Genomic DNA, 17,754 nt, shown 5'->3' with positions numbered 1-17,754 from the left:
TTAGTACGACCGCGTAGTGTTAAGTTATAGATGAATTTATTACTGAAAACTGTTCTTTCTTAATAATCGAAAACTTCGGGCCTAAATTCCCAAACCACGCCCCCTGCTCTATTTCTGAAGAAGTCAACTTTACAAGCATTTTATCAAAATTAAAACACTGAAAATAATTTGGGTTGATAAATTGGTTTATCAAATACTGTACCTAGTGAAACCTAGCGAGGACTAAAAATAATAGTGACGGTTAAACCGCGATATCCTACCACGTTCTGGTTCAATAAAATTTCAAATATTTCCTTAACTAAGGTTAAATATTTAGGTTTAACCTTTCACAAACCGAGATATTACTGGCTGTAGGAAAGAAATGGGACTGAAGTCCAGCAACCAATTAATTTTGGGAAGGGGAGACTGATTCTTCTGCATTGTATTTCAAAACTGAGTAAGCACCCCTTCAAAAACAACCAAATTTAATGTTTTACATTTTACCCTGTCACTGGCTTGCCAGTGACCACCAAAACCTACGCAATTGAACTACACATTTGATAAACATGTGTTATCATTACTTAGGTTACACAACAAACATTTTTAAATAATGTAAAACTGATTAAGGACAGCACATGTCAGTAACGCACCACATTTCGTCTGCTCAAAATAGACAATCAACCAATTAGAGAGCTTACAGAACAACGCACGTGAATACGCTACGAGTTTGAACTGGCATGTTTCCCAACTCTTCACGACAGCAACTGTAATAGAAACATTTTACGTGGAATGTTGTATAATATTGAGTTCAAACTCGAGTGTCTAAAGTACTGTATTATGTGCATAATTAAAGGTAAAGTGTACAGTAACTAATATCTGCATTAGGAAACTTAAAGTTTGTAACACACCGTGTTGTGTTTGTCACTCCCGATGCATCACTTACTAAACTGTTTTACCACAAAGCTAAACGCAGAAGTACAAGCGCGGTATTCGACCCCAGATTTAAGCTGACCCACTAGTGACAGAGAACTCGGAGCTTAGCGTAAATTGAGTATGGGGCTCCGGAGCGTGTAGTTCATCTTTTATTCGTCTTTCCTCTTTACCAAAATTTTCCTTGAATAAACTACTAATATAATAAAGAAACACTGAATAATAAACACGAATTATGTGAACGAAGGATGAACACAGGCTTTTTTATTTCTATTTATCTACTTTAAGCCATGGGCATTGATGGGCACGTGTCCCAGATGTATTTCACACCGTCCTAAACCTATATTACATTGCAATTGTGTTTCGATTATTTTGAATATCAGCTTCTTCTTGGGGCCCAAGCCTCGAATCTTTTTGACGCCTCTGCTTTCGGATATGAACTATTCTGTAGTCGTAGGTTTCAGTTTCGATGACACAGAGCACCACGTGAATGTGTTTACACTTGTACCGATTTAAACCGTAACCAGATTTGACGAGAAAAATGGTTTTGTTACACGCATTATTTCGCGCATTTTAAGCTATTTAATCAATAAAAATGGGCAGAAAAAATAATACTGTACACCGATAGACAAAAAGGCTGGAAACTCGTGTGTCTAAACATGTCGGCGTGCTTGCACTGAGATGCATCGCATTCTCAGATTTCCCATTAAGTAGTTGGGTGGAAACTGTAAAACAAAAAGGCCAAAGAAAGTATTGTCGAGGACAAACCGAATTAATCTGAAGTAAGTTCCGACTGAGGTTGACGTACAGAACAAGACCGGAAAAAAGTTTAAACATTGAAATATCCCTAACAAGTAAATATTGTAGTACGTAGCACCTTTAATAAGAGAAGAACTGTGTATGTCTGATTTTCAAATTTAAAAATTTTAATTCGCTTTATTTTAGACTAAAAAAGTATGGCATTATGTATTGAAATCAACAGAACAATCCTTCTAAAATCGCAGTTGCTACCTGTGCATCTGATTATTACTAACTTCCATACAAAGGAAGGTGTATTTCCTAGATCGACGGCCCGGCATGGCCAGTTGGTTAAGGCACTCGACTCGTAATCCCAGGGCCGCGGGTTCGAATCCCCGTCACACCATACATGCTCGCCCTTTCAGAGGTGGGGGCGTTATAATGTAAAGGGCACTCCCACTATTCGTTAATAAAAGTAGCCCATGAGAAGGCCGGTGGGTGGTGATGACTAGTTGCCTTCCCTCTAGTCTTACACTGCTAAATAAGGGACGGCTAGCGCAGATAGCCCTCGCCGTGTAGCTTTGCACGAAATTCAAAACAAACCAAAGCCAAACTTAGATCATCACCTGACTTATCAATTGAATATATCACTGTCGATTTCTAAATAGTAGGTCTGCGTTACAGCAGTCATCCCCACGAGAAAGGGCATGTGACACCCGAGCTGAAAGACTTAGGTCCGTGAATAACTAAGGTGCCATGAACGTTAGTTGCTCTCTTGACCCACATTCTATAGTAAAACTAATTACTCAATGCATAGAGAACTTTTAATACATAAGCTAGGAGTGGATTGATACGAAAAACATGGTACGCCTGCATATCAAATGTGTAGTAGTTGAATGTTTGCACGCGTTACAATATTATGCCTTTCTTGCACTGTTTCTGTGATTTATCTGTTACAGATGCTCTTCTTACTTACTCGTAGTTTAATTGCTCTACTATTACCACTAAAAAACAGGCTTAGGTATAACTGAGTCTATGAGGATGTGTACTCAAAGTTTTACCTTGTCGCTGTTATCCTTCGTACAAGCTTGTTATAATGGAAAATGCGTCGTCGGAAAAATGGTGCATAATCATGGTCGCCAAAATATATATAAGAAACGGTGGAGGACATAGTTTGAAGGGTTGAATGGGTCATGTAAGAGTTTTTCTAAAGTCAGTTTACTTTTAACAGTAACATTCGATATATAATGGTCAACCGGTAAAATTTACTCGAATTTCACAAACATATTTATATCAGTTCATACATCAATTTATATTCGCTTCAATAAATTTTGTTCTTTTGTTTCTTTCCCACTTCATTTGCACCTAAGAGTCCTCCCGTGGATCAGTGGTAATTTTATGGACTCATAAGGCAAGAGCCTGAGGTTCGATTCCTTGCGATTAACAGAGTGCAGATAACTATTGTTTACATTTGCGAGAAAACTACTACAAATAAACGGCACCTGAGAAAATAACTGGTAATACGTGGAGTTGTATCGCTGAAAAGCCTTGGTACATGTCCCTGACCTCGTAAACCCTGGTAAGTCAGGTTCTAAACCCACTGCGCTTCACTTTTTCAAAACAAATATACATCAACTTCAATGGGCGATAAATCGCTGTTAAAAATGTGTACAAAACAAATGTAACTAGTTTATATTATTAATGTAAAAGGTGAACTCATTTTCTTTAATTTTGTTTACATTGACTCAAAACCAATATGCTGACGTCATCATTTCCATAGTTAAATTCAAATATGGCGTATTCTTGTAGCAGTTCAACGAACATGATTCAGCAACCGACGTCACATGACTCTATGGTTGCACCTTGTAGACTAATCCCCCCTTCATTTATTAATATACGAAACAGTTAAAAGCTAATGATGACCAGGTACGTTGAATCCAGGTGCTTACAAAATGCACGTTCGAGGTCGCTTTGCTAGTTTTATCAACGACAATGTCGAGATAAAAAACGTTATATCAGATAGTGTAGGGGCAGTGATTTACTGTTTGTGACATCATCCGGAAAAAAAAAAACAGCTTTTACTTATTTCATACATAGATTTAACAAACAGCAAACTTATCAAAGTCTTTTTTTGGCGGTCTATATCAAACATTGGTTTGATTGGTTAGGAGGGGGGGGTTTCGAAAACGCCCGGGTTATGTTGTACCCTACCTCGGTGTTAACTTGATTTCTTGAACCTTCATTTGTTTGTTTGTTTTTTACCTCACGGATTAACTAATTATATCGTTCGAGATTGCGTTGGTCGCGTCAATAGTACGTACGACTCCAACTATCTTCGACCAGCGTATTTCAAGATGTAATAGAATGATTCACATGTTTATCCTTTGCTCGCCCCCCCCCCCTGTACACGTTATCAACACCAAGTCAATTAAATACATATTTTATTCCCCTGTACTTGCTTTGTATATATTCATGTATTTTAACCAAGAAACACTAAACATTTATGTCGTGCTCCTAGTACTTTTTGTGCACGTATTTCTGCACGAGTGAGAAGACACGGTGGTCAGTTCTCTACAATTCATATGCAAAAACGGCTCGTTTGGGTTGAGAAGATATTTTACATAAAATATTTTCTCAACCCAAACTAGCCGTTTTTGCATATAAATTTCTCAACAAGTGGGTTTCTCGACATCACTGATTATCTCTCTACAATTCATTCATGATGACGAGAAACCCACGTCAAGTAAAAATGGGTTCTCAAAACTTGTATTAAAATAAAATAGAGAACAAAGTTTCGACCTTCTTAGGTCATCTTCGGGTTAATAAAGAGAGTTTGCAAGTGACCATTGCCGCGCATATACCTTAAGGACGAGAGTATAAACGGGTACAGGATTGTAGGGGCGCTGCAGTACATGTTATGTTATTAATTAATATAGGTTTAAAGGTGTACCTTTATATTGGTTTAATTTTGGTTTTAGTTGTATAAATAGGACTTTGATTTTGCGTTTGTTTATATTTGTTTCCCCACTTAGTATCTTGGTGTTTTCTATGGTTATGTTGTATTTATCTGATTTACGGTGTTCAAAAAACGTGTGAAGGTGACTTGTGTTCTTTGAATCTGGTTTCCATTTTTCCACTTGTTTCTCCAATATAGAAGTCGTGGAAGTTATCACATTGAATTTTATAAATAATGTTGGTATGGTGTTTGTCAGTGTAGTTTTTACATACTATGGACTTTAGTTTTGTTCATGGTTTTGAATACATTTGGTGTTTTCTGGAATGGTTGTGTTTTGTTTTAAGTTTGTTTTTTTATATACATGTTTGTTATTTCTTCGGTGATATCGGGAATACATTGCAAACAACAATGTAAGGTTTTGTAGTTGTTGTATCTTGGGATTTATTGTTAATTATTAATAGATCAATCCGACAATTAAGCAATGAAAATGACTCAACTTTGCAGGAACACTTCGAAATATCCCATCTATCGAAATCAAAGCTCGTCTTGAAGACTGTTAGAAAACAAGTGACCCATTTTACAAAAACCGAAAGCACCAACAAAAGAACGGGAAACAACTACCAAAACGAAGACATGTTCGACAACAAATCCATCGACAACCAAAAAATTATCTTTCCAGGTCGAACTGGAAACATTTCAAAACAATATCTTAAAATAACTTGTTTTTTAAAGACGTTTCACACAAAACCATCAGCATAATTTCACAGAAAACTAAAAAAAAGAACCTCACACAAAGATATTACTTCTATCAGCAACCTAAAACAAGACAACAACGTCGAAATTCTAAAAGCAGATAAAGGCAATGCTACAGTTATAATGAACACATTCAAACAAATGACCAACATTTTATCAGATACAAACAAATTGAAACTAATGCACACAAATCCAATAAAAAACACGCGAAAACCAATTAACCAAAATACTACTACAAATGAAAAAAAAATCTCGGAAAAATTCTCACCTACGGAAAACCGATTCACACACCCCACAACTATACGCCACCCCCAAATATCACAAACCCGATTGTCCACTACGACCCATAATACTGACCAGCAAATAATTCAACTACAACCTCGGTAAATACACAGCATGGACATTTTTTAAATATGTAACATCAGTCGGCTCTGTTTTCAAAAACGTTTAACTTTTATTCCTAATCAACTAAACCATAGCCTTAATTGGTCAGTTTTGATGTAATCTCCCTCTGGGTGTCCCAACACCGAAGCCAAGAAGATACCTTTAGAACTTTAGAACCAAGACCCCAACCCATTGACACACCCTCAATAACCAATTAGCAACCTTTATAGAATTCACTACCACCAAAATTGCCTAAGTATGGGAAATCCGGTGTCACCAGTTCTAACCAACATCTTTATGGCACATATTGAATCTCAAGCGATCAATTCAGTCTTACACCCACCACTATACTGGTACAGTTATGTTGATGATGCAATTGGTGAATTCATATCCACAGGACAGTATTTTCAGCTACGTTAAAACTATCCACCTCAACATTTAGTATTTTCCTGTTCACAGGTGAACTTGTCTCAAGATCACTAGAACTTATACACAATTCAAAACAAATCCACAGAAAAATCACCCATACTGGATTATACGTTCCCTGGAACTCAGCACGTGAAACAAAGCAAAAACTCAACATATTAAGAAATCAAATAAACACAAAATTACTTTCACCTGCTAAAATTAACGATGAAATCAACAAAATAAAACACTTAATCAACATAATTTCTTCAAAAACCGTTGAGAAACATACACACATCTAAATCAAAAATAAAGAAAACCATAAATTCCAAGATACAAACTACAAAACTTTGCACTTTTACATACCATATGTTCCTGATTTCAGAGAAAAATAACCAACGTTTGGAAAAAAAAAAAGCAACTTAAAACACAACATTCCAGTAAACACCAAATGTATTCACAAAACAGATACAAAACTAAATGTAAAAACCTACATTGACAAACACTAAACATGATTCATAAAACACTGCCACAACTTCTATATTGGAGAAACAAGCAGAAGAATGAAAACCAGATTGAGAGAACACAAAAACACCACACGTTTTTAAACACTGCAAATCAAACACAAACAACATAACCACAAAAAACACCCAGATATTAAGTAGGGAAACAAATATAAACAAACGCAAAATCAAAGTCCTACTTATACAGCAACTAAAACCAAAATTAAACCAATATGAAAGAACACCTTTATACCTATACTAATTAATCACCTAACATCCAACTGCAACGCCACCTACAATCCCGTAACAGTTTACATTCTCGTTAGTTGCAAACTCTCTCTTTGGTTGGCTTGATGTTTTATAGCGCAAAGCAACCACGCTATCTGTGCCGAACTTCCGGTAAAAATTAAAAAAAAAAGTATTGAAATTCATAAAAAGAAATTAAAGTAAAACAAAACAAAGTTTAATTATTGAATTAAAAATATAAATAACATTAAATACAATTTTTATATCTAGTTTACAACAGTAAGAGAAAAACTACAGTAATACAAGTTAAGAACTTTCTGTATCATAACTGTAATTATCATAACTCACCAGGAAGGCTAACGAGTAGTTCAATAACCACCATTAGTCACCTGAAGTTAACCTTTCCAATCCATGTTTCCAGTTATTTGAAGTTACGGCCATTTTCTAATTTCAAATCGAATACCTTGATTCTCAAAAGGGAATCATTAAAAAAGGTCTACTGTATATACTAGAAAATGTAAATAGCATTGAAAAGATTAAAGGCCCTTAAAAAACTAAAAACATTTCCACAGTGGACAGTGTCACCATTACCAATAACACTAACGGTATGGACAAACCCTGGGACATAATATGGTGAAAATGGTGCCGTCATTGAGTCATAACGACGGCAAGAAAGTAAAATGTGGTTTATTGTGATCCGAGTATTACACAAACTATACACTGGTGCATCACTTCCAGATAAAAGAAAACGATGAGTTAAAAAACTGTGACCAATGCGTGGTCTAGTTAGAACAACTTCCTCTTTCCAATCCTTGTGGAAGCAAGACAACCAAAATCCAATAGAGGGTTTTTATTTGGAAAAAAATGTTTTCACGTTGCTCACTCCAAGTCAACTGCCAACTGTCATGGAGCCACACCTTGAACACAGGACCATAGTCCATGTATGGAACAGGCACAGCAGTGATAGTACCAGAGCAGATAGATTTAGCTGTGGTGTCGGCGAGCTTGTTCCTGCAAATACCAAAGTGGCCTGGTATCTAAAAACTAGATAGAAATATATGTTAAAGAGAAATGGGCCAGTCGGTTTCGAATATCGACTAGAACAGGGTGAGAACTAACGTGAAGCGATTCCAGGGCCAGTAAAGAGCTAAGCGAATCAGTATAAATAGTGCAGTTTGAATACTGCTCAGCTTCTATGTGATCCAGGCCAAGAGAAATGGCATACAGTTCAGCAGTGAACACAGAAGCTGTAGAAGGGATTCTGTAAGCAACCACCGAACCACAACAAACCATGGCAGAGCCCACACAGCCACCTGATTTTGAACCATCTGTATAAATAGGAATGGAAGGATGGTTCAAAAGATGTTCAGCAAATAACAAACAGTATTTCCAATCAGGATTGTCTGCTTTTCTTAGATTACTTAAAGATAGGTCACATTTGGGGACTGTAATAAGCCATGGTGGGATGGGCTGACCAGTAGATAAAGCAATGTTATCCAAGGACAGACCCAATTCATTTAACTGCGCCCTGATACGAAGGCCAAAAGAAGCAATGGCAGACTGTTTGGTCTGAAAAAGGATGGCCCATCGAGAAAGGAAAACACAACCCCAGGTGGGTAAGGAACGAAGTTTCGAAGCATACAGTAAAGACAGTTGTAAACGGCAGAGGTGCAAAGAATGTTCATGAGACTATGTATAAGCTCTGAACTGGGAAGTGCAGAAAGCTCTGGTGCAGAGCCAAAGTCCTTGATGATGAACAGGGTTCAGCATCTTTAACGCAGACGTCTGGCAGAGCCATAGACCAGTGATCCATAGTCTAGTTTCGACTGAGTAAGAGCATGATATATCTTTAGCATAGAACACTGTGTTACTCCCAAAGAAGTGGAAGAGAGAACACGGAGGGTGTTCAGTACTCTTGTACATTTGACCCATAGCTGCTTGATATGTGGTATAAAGGTCAGCTTACAGTCAAACATAAGCACCAAGAACTTTGTCTCAGGGACCACAGGCAGCGCAACTTCACCAATACGAAGTTAAGGATCAGGGTGAATACCCCATTGGCGACAAAAGTGCATGCAACCGGTTTTAGAGAGAAGTTAAAGCCGTCTGCTGTGGTCCACTTCAATAAACGATTGAGGGCAGTCTGTAGCTGCCGCTCAATATACCTCATGTTCGACGACTGAAATGAGATGTGAAAGTCGTCGACAGAGCCCGTTAGCAACAGTAAGAGGGAGTTGTTCAGTGATGGCATGAATTTTTATACTAAAATGCGTGACACTCAGAACACAGCCCTGAGGGATCCAAGTTCCTGTAGAAAAGAACAGGAAAGTATCAATCTCAAACGAAGTCAGAATTTCCTGTCCATTAAAACTTTCTAATAAAAATGGGCAAATGGCCACGCAACCCATATAAATGGAGGTCTCCCAAGATGTCATACCTCCATGTTGTATCATACGCCTTCTCAATGTCAAAGAATATGGAGATAAGATGTCATTTGAGAAAGGCTTCTCTGATTGACGTTTAGTCAAATCACATGGTCCATGGTGGAGTGCTGTCGTCAGAACCCACACTGAATAAGCGACAGGAGGTAGTTTGATTCGAGGAACCAAACAAGACGAGAATTAACCATTCTCTCTTCCGTCTCACAAAGAAAACTCGTCAAAGTAATTGGACGGTAATTTGAAGGAATCTTGGGATCCTTCCCAGGCTTAGAGAAATGGTGCTAGACATCAGGAAAAACATTCTCCTGCCAAATCCGGTTAAAAACAATCAGAAAACTAGCAATAGAAGCAGAAGATAGGTAGCACAACATTTCATAGCATACATCATCAGGTCCGACCAATGTACACTCAGACCTATGAAGAACCAGTTTGAGTTCCACCAGTGTAGAGGGACGATTATAGTCATAGAGACAATCAGCTCGAAAGGAAAGAGGTGATCGCTCTGCCCAAGTCGTGATGACTAAGAAGGTGGAGGAAAAAGCAGAAGTGCTAGATACCTAACAAATGCTATCACCTAGAGTATCGGCGATGCTCCGGGTATAAGCTACTTCTTGGCCATCAGAGAGCAAGATCGAGAAAAGAACAGAATCATATTACCCACTGACCTTTATAATCTTGTCCCATATGACTTTGGAACTGGTGGTAGAATATATGCTGGTTGTGAACTTAATCCAAAGATCCTTCTGGCTTTGGCGTCTTACACACAGAGTACATGCACAGGCTTGCTGGAAAGCGATACGGTGCGAGATTGTGAAATACCTACGAAAAGGCCCATTTCTGAAGCTTCCTTGCCATGTGTCAGGCAGAATTCCACCATGGACGAGGATATCGTGGAAAACGTGTCGAGGTTTTAGAAATACATTGAGCAGCTGCTTGTATAATACAGTCAGTTACTGCTGTCACACAGTCGTCTATTAATGGCTTACAGACGATGGCAGAATCAAATTCTGCGAGAGCAGTTAAAGAAGACCAGTTTGCTTGATCCATCTTTCCCCCTGAGTATGCAGATCTAGTGGTATCGACCACAGCTAGTCTCTCTCGAAATAAGAAAATGATCACCGCCTCGTGGGTTACTGTCAACCCTCCAAGAAAAATGGGAGAATAATGAAGGGAAGCAAACAGAGATTAGTTTGGAGACAGATCCGTCTGCATTACTACTGTAGTAGTGGAACGAAGTGCAGCAGCACACGTCCAAGATGAAGTGGTGGACAGCAACTTTCAAGCCTCAGAATAAGTAATGTTATGAATCGTTTTCAAATGCTGCACCTCTTTTCTTCCAACCATTTAGGGCAAGAACAAAAGTGGTGGTGAGAGCAATTCCAACTGATGCAATGTGGGTCCGTTTCACACCCATAGGCATTGTGATCGTTGCCATCGGAACGAGCACATGTCAAGAAACCACGACATGACGTCCTCAAGTGACCGAACTGCTGACACTGGAAACATCTGAGAGGGCTTGGAATGTATGGCCGTACTGTGCAATTAAGATAACTTAGCTTAATGGTGGCAGGTCGAAGTGATGATGCAAGTGTCAGAATGAGGACATTGGTCGGCATCATAATTCCATCTTTGTGGGTGGAGATGCACCTCACTCCAGAAACTCCTTGGGTGGAGAAACCAGTGAGAATCTCTGACTTGGGGATGTTCTTCAAATCCCTCTCAACAATAACTCGTCGTGACTAATTCAAAGCAGCATGAGGTGTAACCTCAATAGGTATATCCCCAATCACCTTTGAATGCAAGAGGAGTTCACTGTGTTGAAATGTTGATGTTTCCACCAATATATCACCAGAGCAAAGCTTCTTTATTGACTTTGGAGAGCCAGAAAGTCCCTCTCGTCCCTTCTGAATGAAAAAAGGAGACATCTGCCCTAAAGGTTTATCTGAAAAAAAATGTAGGATAAGAAAATGAGGTATAGGTGTTACAGATGTTGAAGATTGCTGCTCAGAATCTTCAAAACGTGGTTGTTTACCTATGGACTGTTTATTCACTACTTTATTTAAATTTTTATATCGAGGATACACAATAAAAAAGAATATTTCGGTGCTCACTGACCCCACCCATCATGGAGCCCTACGAGGGGACGCACTGTAGTGCCAAGCAAGGACACCATTGCAACGTCACGGTTTCGGGATCACTATACGACGACGTTTTATTTCAACATTTATCCTGCACAGTTTTTTTCCTACTCCCTGTAGAAACTTTGGCATTCCTCACTGGTAAACTGCAAGATATTCTGCTTTCATGTACACTTCGTAAAAAATTACCTTGGTACGTAACTGCACACCTAACTCGTTCAGTTCTTGGCATTCTTGAAAGCATCAAGCGGCTGTACATCTGATTCGTATAGTCTGAAAAATACTAGGCAGACAACAGCTGTACAGCTAAATCTTAACACTTTGGCGATGAATAAGTTTATTACTTATCTTTTACGGTTGAAACATGTTGTACAAAAGACACGTGACTTTCTTCCCAGGACTTCAGAATTATCAGGCGATATTCTCGACTAGTGATTAACTTACCCTGTTTAAAGATTACTTAATCTCGCCCTCAACGCCTCACTGGCTAGTGCAGAAAGCTATTGGGTGATTGCACAAAATTCAAAAAAACGAATAATGAAACGACCAATTATCTCAACTAGGCCTAAAATCCCTTCAGTAGTGGAAAGACGAATGTAACAGATTGTATGGTTTCCATAATGAACAAAATTTGTACAGAAGATGGTAAAAGAAAGATACGTCACTCTTCATAACGGATACCTTGTACACTTGATACAGGAAATAAAAACGAAGAAATAGATGAAAAAAAATTACAGACATATCCACCTATGTCAAAGGTCTTTTCTGAAATATACAGAGGATATGGAAGCAATATAAAGTTCAAACAAAATTCGGTAGCCCCAACATAATATAGTCGTTGTTACTATAGGCCAAACTCTCTAGAGAGACAACTCTAATAAGAAAAAAAACAAACAAGAAGACTATTTACATTATTCCATTACATATATTGATTCTAGTACATTGGAAAAACAAAAGGACCAGTAAGAGTCGGATTTCAGGAACATAACAGAAATTAGACTCGGTAATAACGAACGTTCTGTGTGAAAACAAAACTAAAATACTAAACAAAAATAATGGGATTTGAACCCCGCGTACGACAGATGAAGACAAAAGAAACTTCCCACGTACATTTAACCAACAACACTGGGAAACCTTGGATGGGAGCCAAAAGATTACGGATACCCCAGTTGAAACCATTCTTGTTGATTGAAACGATACAGACGAGTGGATGGTATATGAGAAAATAGTCATGGGATTGAACCACAGACTTTTTCAAGACTTCCTTAAAAGATGCCAGCAGGTATGGGATATACGGTAATTAATGTCTAGTAATACAAGGAGCATTTAATTAATGGAAGTTTATAAAACCACCTTCAATATAACAATTAACTATTTGACGTTCAAGGAGTATGATACAGATTCACAAAACAAAAAAAGATAGAGCACGAAAACATTAGGTTTGACAACGTGTTTCAGCACACGTCAAAATGACCAAAATTAATTTCATGTTGTAACTTCGAAGGATGTATTATAGTTTTTATCCTGTTCCTGCTACTGATATATTCGACCATTTTTCCCGTTTCGTTTATTTTCTGAAATACGGTAGTTAGTAGGGCAGTAAATATTAGACTACGCAAACGTTCCAACGCTAAGACCACCTAATAATAGGAAAGCTAGTAATATGGCTAATCGGGTAGGTTGATTACAAAAGCATTTAAAACAAACAATTAAAAAAAAAAACACAGCAAGACAAGCCAAATAATGTCTGTTGTAAAAACATGCATAACTCAAAAAAAGATCACTGACGAACTTCCTAAAGTTCATGTTCACAATTTTAATATACAACAAAATGGCGCGCACAAGCCTAACAACGAACTAAAGAACCGTTTTTCCGTCGTTCGATCTATGCAAACGTCAAATAGCCTTTGCGACACTCATAGCGAAAGATTTAAAAATTCTTATCAAGAATTAGAGTTGCCAACTGAAAACGTTTGCACGAAGAATTTGATGGTCAGTTATCCACTTCTAATAATTTGTACATGAATCAGTTCACTGAAATGTAATTAAAAATACTAAACGAAATAGAAGGGTTATATCTTTCAAGATTGAACACCAACATACGTGAATATTAGGCCTACTGGCCAAACATTTACCTGTTCTTCGAGACGCGATTCCACCTTTTAAAAATGTGCCCTCATAGCATCTGCTTTGTTTGTTGGATCGAAGGCATGTGAACTTGTAGTCTTTATTTTAAAGAAATAAATATGTTGCCGTCGAAGTGGTAGGACTCGAGGAGAAGAAAACTTGTTAATTTAAGATGGAAAAATACCGTTTAACTTTTTTCATTTTCTTTTTGAAGTGTTTTGAACAAGTCGTACTGAGAGTTTGTCACCAAAAATATTTTTCTAAAGTTTAACATGATAAATTATGTTTTATACTTTTGCTAAGTATGAAAGCAATCGAAAGGTATGAGTAGTTCATATGTTTGTTTTTTTAAATTCCATTTACTCCGCGATTGTCCACGTAATTACATCAGTAAAATATTACCGTAAACATCAAACCTTCCTCCTAGAAAAGCAAATGGTTCTGATGAAAGCGTGTATGAAGTCATTGCCCATGCGCAGATCGCTATTAAATATCCCATATTTGGGCGATTCCAAATTTTACAAATGTGCCAAATTATGACGAAAGGGACAATATTATTATTTCGTTAAGATAAATGATGCAACATTTTTCAGTATTTGAATACTGAGTTTTAATCATCGAGTGCCTTCATCGGAGAGGTTGCTTTCTTGGTAGACTTTCATATTTTTTTTACTGGAAAATGTTGTTAACAGATAACTCAATTCTTGTTTTCCAAGAGGAGTACTTGTTTTCGCAATGTACAAATTTGTATCTAATGAAATATTTCTAGTTGCAATAGTTACAAATAAAAATAAGGCTCTCTACTATTTCACAGTAGTTTTAAAACAACCTCGAAAGCTTTTGAGGAATTACTGTAATCTTACACCTGGAAAAAGCATTTAGTTTCAAGAGTTAATAATTTCGTTTTGTGTCTGCTTACTGATTTACTTATTCTATTACAAATTACAGCTTTTACAGTAATGACGATTATTTTTTTAGAACAGCAAAATGTTTTCGATCACTTGTGTGGTTATTCAAGTGTAGATAAAAATGAACGTACCAGTTATCGAAACGTCGTACCTGTTCCAGAAACAAGTAAATATTCTTTACTGTAAAAGCTATAATTTATAATAAAATAATTTCTTTAATAGTGCTAGTCGCGTTCAAATAAAACAACGAAGAAACTCAACATCTTAACATAAAATTAACTGTACTGAGGTCGTGAGTATTCGCAGATTTATAAGCTAGATGGCAGGAAGTTTGTTAATTTGAAAATATTTTTTCTTCGTTTTGGCTCCACCTTTCTGATTATGTAACTCACATCACGATACAGGCAACGGGAACCTATCTTTACAAATACGTTAAAAAACAAAACAAAAGTGTCTGTGGAACAAACAAACAAATTACATACATTCCTAAACAGTTTTAAAACATTAAACAGTGGTAAAAGTTATTGTTTTTTTTACAACTATAGTAATAAAAACATACTGCAATAAATAATATTTTGAATTATAAACAATTGGAAAATAAAATAAGTTATTTTGGAAAACTAGTCTAAAACCAAAAGAAGTAAAAGAAAATAAAGTTAAAATTGTTTAACTAACCTGTCTTTAAAAAACAGTCTCGTATTTAAAGACTACTGCTCATTAGTTGCCTGAATTATATTGGATAGCTGCTTTAAAACTGGACTAAACTGGTGCAACCAACTTCGAGACTCATTTCTTCCTGTGACATATGTTCTAGGTAAGCTTGCTACCTCGCCAAGTACACGCAGGTAAATAACTCATGATCGTGATATCGCTACTCGCCCTCACGTGTACAGGTGACTAAAACCTCTAGCTCTGATCCTACCCCAGTGACGTAGAAAGTGCGTGATTCCAACCATTGGCAGTGCCATTCTTTCCCACTTAGGCACACGAGCTAAAATATCACTTTATTGAAGCTGATTGGACGAACGGAACACTCGCGGAATTATCTTGCTGGACTTTGATCATACTAAGTATCCCATTGCGACATACAAAAAGTAAACAGATTATTGGTGTTAACTGCACATAGATGCAGAGAGTAAAACTTTAATTTAAACGTTTTATTACATGAAACTTAATTTTAAATGTCTTTCTCATTAACAAGAGTTATTGTGTTTATAAACTTTGCTACCCCCCTCTTATTCAACTGAAGCTGAAACATAACCCATCTGACCCGGAATGTTTAAACTTAATTAACACAATGCAAGTTTCACAGCAATAATATAATTCACGAACACGAGTTTTATCTCAAAATTGTAAATTTACAGCGTAGCTTCTCCATAAACAACACTTACAGTTTGCTTTTCATCTACCAACAAATAAATAGCTCAAGATGATCCTATCCTTGACACCTTACATCTCACTAACCACGATAAAAAAAAAAAAAAAATATTGTTTGAGAAAGAATCCAGAAACCTTCTTACTTTGAATCCAGTTAGAATATTCAACATTTTGTAAAGACTTAGTTTGACTGACGTGGGAGTAATTACAAAGATTCAGAAATAGGGTTAAGTTGAATTTTGACTTCCATAGGACATTCCCCATAGCTCATGGTACTCACATTCACATTTTGGTTGAGATTGACCCAATAGGTTCGGAGGGGTTAGGGTTCAAACAAACACATTTCGTTTTGATATGTCATATCACTAAAACACCGTCAAATTCTCATCCTTATATTAATTTACTTCGGTAACATTTTAACTAACTCATCTTAGTGTTTATAATAGTATATTTATGAAAAATATGATGCTCTTTATCTAGAAAGATATTACTATATTTTCGTAAACTGTGGTTTAAACATATGTCTTTATTTTAAATAAGATTTGAAGCTTAACGATTGTTTCGTTTACGTAATTGTTTTACATAAGTTTTAAACATTACTAGAAATCAAGCCCTGAATTTTAACATATTAAGTCTTCCAGGCTTAAATACAATTTGTTTACAAAAGAACCGATTGTTATCTCGTTTGAATATTTCAGTAGACAAATTAAAATAATACCTGGTCTTACGACAAAAAATAAATTGTTGGTTGATGGTTGTCGTTAAGCGTAAGGCTACACGCAATGTGTTATCTGGGCTCTATCCACCAAGGCTATGAAAACGGTCACTTATTATTAAATGTTCTCTTGTATTTAACGTATACGCTACAAACAATGTACTGAACTGACTTACTAATTAATAATTAAGAGGAACCTTCTGGTGCTTTTATACTATCACGATATCTCTCCCCCTCCTCGAAACGTCAGACAATGAGGAAATTTCACTCGCGTATCATCATTACGTCATGCCAAAAATATAACGAAGGGTAACAAAACATAGTTCACAACAATACAGTTAGTGTTAGCTTTTTAAGTCTACTTAAACCGGTCTTTTAAACACAATTTAACTTTATGGAATTTGTGGCAGCAAATAATTTTACCGACAAAAATGAAACAAGGTAAATAAGAATTGTTTTCCACTGTCAGAAATAGATCTGATAATTATGTTCATGAGATAGCGAGCGTTTAGCTCACGTAGATAACGTGACAGAATAGATCAAAATACACATACTGTAGTTTAATTAGCATTGCAAATAACGCTTACGTGAAACTAAGCATACATATCTTATAACACCAGAACTTTTAGACAAATGTATCAAGACTAATAGAAGCAGACACTTTACGTATATTCGTTGACTTCAGTTAAACTGTTTTTGTTGGGTTTTTTTTGCGTATATTTTAACAATAGTGCAAGACAGTACTGTCCATAAACAACTAGTTTTATTGTATATTTCCTGACATAACACGAAAGGTTGTACTTACGTTCGTTCAAATCATTGTATGTATACAGGGTGTCCCAAAAATATGTCTGCACACTTTGAATGATTATAACGTAATCAAACTTTCTTTTTTTTACAGGTGCAACTGATTTGAAGTAATGGCAGAAGCAAGACTAAGCTTTGAGAAAAGGAAATTTATTTTAAAGTACTACTGGAAGTGCGAGAACGTAGCTGACGTGCAAAGACGGTTTAAAAGGGAGTTTCAAACAGATCCACCAACGCAACTCACTATTACTCGCATCAGAGATAAGTTTGAAACAAATGAAACTGTTCAAGACGTCCATAAAGGGCGTTCTGGAAGACCGCGGTCGTCCACCAGTCCACGCGTGAAA

General features: G+C 36.7%; 1 protein-coding gene across 5 annotated transcripts in view; it reads right to left on the bottom strand.

Annotated features, from left to right (window-relative positions):
• LOC143226696 (sulfotransferase 1B1-like) overlaps window positions 1-16,766 on the bottom strand; it is a 38,042-nt gene extending 21,276 nt beyond the window's left edge. For 2 of the 5 annotated variants that reach the window (XM_076458018.1, XM_076458024.1), the window contains exon 1: window positions 16,604-16,766. The gene's annotated coding sequence lies outside the window, so the exon portion shown is untranslated. Of the gene's footprint in view, window positions 1-13,608; window positions 13,929-15,183; window positions 15,468-16,603 lie in introns of those variants that run through there. The other 3 variants (XM_076458022.1, XM_076458017.1, XM_076458021.1) reach the window with 3 other exon arrangements.
• Between the last annotated feature and the right edge of the window lie 988 nt (window positions 16,767-17,754).

This window comes from Tachypleus tridentatus, chromosome 9 (assembly GCF_004210375.1).
Source record: "Tachypleus tridentatus isolate NWPU-2018 chromosome 9, ASM421037v1, whole genome shotgun sequence".
Classification (NCBI taxonomy): domain Eukaryota; kingdom Metazoa; phylum Arthropoda; class Merostomata; order Xiphosura; family Limulidae; genus Tachypleus; species Tachypleus tridentatus.
Note: the sequence above shows the minus strand (reverse complement) of the source record. Positions and strands in the feature narration are given on the sequence as shown.